The sequence below is a fragment of the Silurus aristotelis genome, assembly GCF_946808225.1.
Source record: "Silurus aristotelis genome assembly, chromosome: 15".
Classification (NCBI taxonomy): Eukaryota; Metazoa; Chordata; class Actinopteri; order Siluriformes; family Siluridae; genus Silurus; species Silurus aristotelis.
Window position 1 is genome coordinate 7,692,439 of NC_139588.1, and position 6,495 is coordinate 7,698,933.

Sequence of the window (6,495 nt, forward strand, 5' to 3'; positions counted from 1 at the left end):
GACCTGTCCCTAACCTGAGACATGCTCCTACTCGTTGCCTTGTTGCAGTATACACCTATGTTTTACTTTCTTTACATTTGCTGTTCAATTGTATATAAACTGCAAAATAGTGTCTATTTTTTCTATTTACATTCAGGATTCATGGGTGTTACAAATCTTTGCACTCAACTGTACCTTGGCTCCAGACTCACCAATGTCTTCAATACCAAACAGCATTTATTCCTCACTTATTGTTTGGTGCACAATAATGGAAAGAACCTACAATATGAAAATGATTCAAACACAAGTAATATCGAATTTATGCATAGAAATATTACATCAGACTGTAAACAAGTATGAGTGCAGTTATCAAAAGTAGTTAGGACTCATGCTTCTCTGTCACTCACAGGCAGTAATAAAGCCTGCATGTCCATCTCTTTCTATCCTTTTATCCTCTCTTTTTCCTACTTGGAAAGAAAGTGTGGGAGCTGGGTTGTAATTGCGAGGCCCTGTTTGTTGATAGCTGCTAAATCCGTCTGCAATGGTTTTAAGAGCTTAGCTCCATGTGTCGTTTCGAGCGCGAGCGTCTCTTTAGAAGGTATCTGATTAGGCCTATTATGATCCCTTCTTTCCACAACATGCCTTGTTTTATCCCCACTTCGCCTTTACAGCTGACTGGGGAGAGTTTCAGGTTACAGGTCACAAAGAAGAGTAGTGACTGCAACTGTTTGGGGGTTCTGAGCACGCTCAGGAGTGTTAGCGCCTCTCGGGAGAGATGTGTGTAAAAAACTGGTTGAAGGAGAGGAAAGGTTATGAGTATTTAAACAATGTGTGATCTGATTTTGTGCAGAGATCGGGTTTTAGAACTGTTCGGACACTGTAGTGAAATATGGTATTAACAAAGCTTGTGCATGTGATGTCATTTATAGGGTGGATGGGTGTGTGTGCGTGTGTGTGTGTGTGTGTGTGTGTGTGTGTGGCTACCGGCTACTTTGACCTCTGAAATTCACACAGAGGGAGGAGGGTAAAAGAACTCAATTTTTCTTTGAATATGAATGTATATTTTTTTTTAGCTGACAGATCAGACAGAATGCTGATCAATACAGCATTTTACTAATCAGGTTCAAAACAGCAACAGCAGCAACAACAACACTACTGAAGCCAAACCTTCCTGATAAAGTTCCTTTTCACACTTCAGCCAAATGCTTGTCGGCCACACAGGTGTGTGTGAGAGAGAGTAGTTCATTTGGAAGAACTAAACCATGACCAATATTGGAGAAAGAGAGGCCTCTCTCAGAGAAAAGGGTGTTCATCACTCCCCTTTATTCCATGCATGATGTAATGCTGCATTAAACACCAGTACTGACGAATTCCTATTTTCTCCTCGTTTCCTCTCCTCTCCTGTCCTTTCTTCTCTTCTCCTCACTTTACTTTCTTCTTCTCTCCCCTCCTCTTTTCATTTTTCTCATTGCCTGTCCTGTCCTCTTCTCTCTACTTCTTTGATGTCCAAGAGAGGAAGAGAGGAAAGAAGAAGATATGATAAGAAGTTATCATATCTTCTTTTTTTCCCCTTTCTTCACTCCTGTCCTGTCTTCTCCTTCCATGTTTTCTTCTCTCCTTTCTTCATCTCTTCACCGTTGTCCTCTCCTCTCCTCTTCTCTTCTCTCCTCACCTGCCATGTCCTGTTCTTTCCTTTCTTCTGCTCTCCTGTCCCATCTCCTCTTCTTCACGCCTGCCCTCTCCTCTTCACTCTCTTCATTACTCGTGTCCTGTGCTGTCTTCTTCTCACTCCTTCTCTCCTTTCTTTTTTTCTCCAATGCCTTCCTATCTTCTCCTCTTCTCTTTTCTCCTTCACTCCTGTTTTCTCTTGTCTGCTCACTTCAGTTGAGTCCAGGTGTGATTTATTATTTATTTATAAATAATAGATATATAAACACTATACATTCTGTATATCTGCATAACAAATAAAAACAGAGAGACAAAAAAAATATACAGTACTATACACAAATAATAAGAAAAAACCCTGATAGCTGAGTATATGAGCTTGTTGTATAGTGTTTATAAATGGTGTGTTCACCATGTGCGGGGACTCTTACATTCTAACACACAGTTTGCTGCAGAGTGGTCTTCTCCTAAAAAGGTCTTTGGTTTCTTTACAGCAAAAGGGTATAGGCATTTGAATTTTTTGTACAATCCGATCAGAAAATATCTTTTTTTTTTTTTCAGATTTTTTTCACGGTGAGGGAGGAAACTGGATCGCTGTCTTAATCGCACTGCTCGTATACACCACACACAGTCCCTGTTTTCTGGGCACCCATGTTTCCCTGAGTCTACCCTTCTCCATAGCAGGACTGTGCATACTTAGCCTGTACCTAGTCAGGATTTGTCTCTGCTTTATATCTCTGGCAGTGAAGAGATATTCCGCTAATTTATGCTCTCAGTTTAGAGTCGGATAGCAGTCATATGTGGACTGGATTTGGAACTGTGATTGTTCTGTATTGGTAAGTCTCAAGACCAGCTGACAGACGAGATTTTTACGGCTGAGCTCCTGTGTTTCATGCTGTAGTGTGTTTTTGTGGCTTGATTTCTAATGTTGCAGTTTTTTTACCCAGTTATAATCAATGGGAATTGATTTAATACTGCGGCCTGTGTGTTGGTTGGTGTTATTCTTGAAACTTTTTTTTTTTAAGTGGGAAGGTGGTAGTTTAGTAGTTAAGACTCTGAGTTACTGATCAGAAGCGCGAGGGTTCAATCCTTGGTATCGTCCTTGTGCTTCAGTATCATTGCTGACCTTGTGAGCTGTAGTGTATATGAGACAAATAAAAGCTCTTCTTCTAAATTTCCAAAGAAGTCTGCATTCAGGGGCTCTGTGAGAAGTTTATCCCTCAAGTTTAGTTATGTTTTCTGAGTCAATCCCAGACCACACATCCATTCAGTGCAATAGACACAAACAACAATTATTTTTTGTAGTCGTAGATAGTCATAGTGTAAGGACTGCTCTAGGGCTGTGTTTCCCAGAGTGAACGGGTGTCTCTTCCTGACATCTGGCCTTTTTTTGGAAAATGACATTTTTGGTTTTGGCCAGATTAAGTATCAGTGCCCACTAACCCCCTCTATTTTTCTCTCCTGTCTCTTCTATTCAATTTTCTTCTGTCTTGTTTTCTCCTGTCCTCACCTGCTCTCCTCTCCTCTCTTTTATCTATTCTACCCATTCAATTTCTGCCTCAAATTTCGTCTTCTCTTCTCTTCTCTTCTCTTCTCTTCTCTTTCTTTTGCTCATCTCCCTTTTCCTCCTTTTTTTCTTTAACCCTCTCTTTCTTGCTTTTTTCTATGTTTGCTCCCTCTTTTTCTGCATTGCTGAAGTTTGTGAGGAAGCATAAAACACTGGCATTATGCATTAATTTGCAATGTTCTGCACTATTATTGTAATTACAGACCAAGTGCAAAGCTCTTATGAAGTATCTAAGTTCCATATCTTTCACATGCTGGAATCAGGACTCAGTGACTGCTCAGAATAGCACAGGAAACCAAAAGCTACAGAATAAGGACAAGTTAGGTTCAAATCTCTGGAATTTATAGTTATAGTTATTATAGTTTCCTATCAGTGCACAAACACACATGCATGCAAATGCACAGGCGCATATGTCAGAGAGTCTCTTTGCTCTGCTTGTCTGCAGTTGATGACACTGGGAAGAGAGGAAAGAGGTGCCACAGAGGAAAAAGCACAGAGCCCAAAACTAAATCTGACAGCTGTAGAGATTTAGACCAACACACACATACACAAATAGATTAACACTTGGCACTTTTTTGGTCATATTTTAATTATCGATTACTGATTCCTCTCATACCTCCTGCTCAATCTGTTCCTCTCTCTCTCATGCATTCAGAGTGCTGCAGTAAGGATGGAAACTTGATTCTGAATCTAAAAAAAATATCTAAAGACTTTGTCATGCCAAAGCTACAGATTCAGCTTGCTGCTCACTCAGAATATCTCATAGTGTCTCTGCTGCAGCTGCATTTCAGCCAACACAATATGATCCAAAGGAATAAGCAATATGCAATAAAAAAACTAAGAAGAGATCTTTTAATTAATAAAATAACTGGTGGTAAAAGTGAAGAAGTGACCTTGGGTTGACCTGCACATGCCAGAGAGAGTGTGTATGCAAGATAAGCATGCGTGTGAGCTGTATTATATGATACTTACTGATGACCGAAATAGAGACTAAAGTGCACAGATCTACAGCATAATCCATGACTGCATTGCACATAACACCACATGCACACCCACACACTAATATACCCCTCCTTATTCCCTATAAAATACAAACTACAACATGGGTGTTACTCATGTACATGTTTATTGTTTTGTTATAGAAGATTTGCCTACTGCAGTGAGTCATGGGGTTTCAGCAGTACAAAACATACAATATACATATTAATAAGCCTCCCTTTATTAGTGCACTATATATTAAACTGGGTTTTGTTACAGATCTCAGATATGCAGGTAGAATTGTTACCTTTACGAAAGAGAGAGCGAGAGAGAGAGAGAGAGAGAGAGAGAGAGAGAGAGAGAGAGAGAAAGAGAGAGAGCATGGTCAGCATTGTCCTATGGTTCTGACCGTGTGCTGCCGCTCCGTAGGAAGTGCGCGTGTCTGAGACAGCTGTATTCTCATTACATAAGAGGTGACACTCAGTATCACATAGGGGTCCTGATCTATATAAGGGCCCTATTCCTGTAGTAATACTGCTTTTACACACACACACACACACACACACACACACACACACACACACACACACACACGCATACAATATTTATATTATATCTAATTTACATTATATCCAATTTATATCATATCCGCTATGGATGTAGAACAAACATTTGAGTATTTGCAGTGTTCATTAGCATTTATTTATTTATTATCTATATTTATTTATCTGTATATTTATTCATTTGTTTGTTTAGTTATTTATTTATTAAAGGGATTTGTGATGATGTGTTTCACCTCTGGCTGATCAGGAGATTTGTATTTTTTTTTAAATGTATGTTTTTTAAGTCTATTAACAGAAAGCATCTGCTAATTTGGTCTATTACAGATGCGATTTTGGATTTTTTTTTTGTTTGTTTGTTTGTTTTTCACTTGTCCTATAAAGGTCAGTTAGATACGTAGCTTCCACTTACCGGGTCGTTATTTAATTACTTCAGGCATTTGCTTTGGACTTCAGCTCTTTATTGTATTCACTGAGGGCCCATTAAAAGAGCAAAAAAAAAATCAAAAAGTTAATGAAAAGGGCGCACATCAAATAAAATTAATACTATGATTGATCTAATATATTGCAGTCTTCACTTTGAAGGCTTCACTTTAAATGCATGTCATAATATAATGATTATAAATTGCAAACAAATTCAAGGTCAAGAAGTGTAATCGAAGCTCTTTAAAGTGACTTGAATGTCAGCGGATTAGTGGAAAATAAACCTGCTAGAAACACACCTGTCCCACGTTAGTTAATGTTAATAATCATATGGATGTATCATAGGGAAACTAATACAGTCCAAATATGGATTTTCATCATTTTAAAGTCATTGTAGTATTCTCTTTCTACAAGTTACCTATTTATGAATCTATTTCTAAAATAAAAATTATAATATATAATATATAAAATATACAAACTTTTAGGAATACACTATATGGACAAAAGTATTGGAACACCTGACTTTTCCAGCCATATGTGGTTCTTTTCCTAAATGTTACCTTAAATCGGGAGACACACAGTTGTATAGGATGTCTTTGGATGTCTTTGGTAGCATAAAATGTTTCTTTAATTTGAACTAGGAGACCCAAACCTGTACCAGCATGACAATGCCACTGTGCACCAACCCAGCTCAATTTAAAATATGGTTTACATGAGAGGAAGCTCTTGAGTGGCCTGCTATAGAGCTCTGACCTCAACCCTACTAAACATCTATGGAATAAATTGGAACGCTGACTGCTTCCTAGGACTCCTCATTCTAAATCAGTACCTGACTTTATTAAAGCCGTTGTGGATGAATGAGCACAAAACTTCCAAAATTCCAAAAAGCACATTCCAATCTTATGCTCAGGTGTTCACCAACTTTTGTCCATATAGTATATTTGAACTAGTTGATTTGTATCTAAAAAATATATATTTTGCATATACGTGAGCTTCATTGGAAAAGCATTATTGACTTGAAAGTACCCAAAATATGAACTATATATGGCTTCAATAACACATTAATGCCATTGGACGATTCCTAACATGTCATTTCCTAGTTATGATGAATATCAAGGTGTCAAATAGTGTTAGTAATAAAAATGGCATTGAGAAGGTGTATTAAAAACTTAGTACTAGTCTAGTCTAGTACTGTCTCTCTTTATTTCATATCCTTAATAGTGAGTACACCCACTCACCAGCCTCTGATATGGTCACATTTCTACTCATCTTAAACACACCTGTTGGACACTCTATCTGAATTAGCACAAATTTAGACCCATA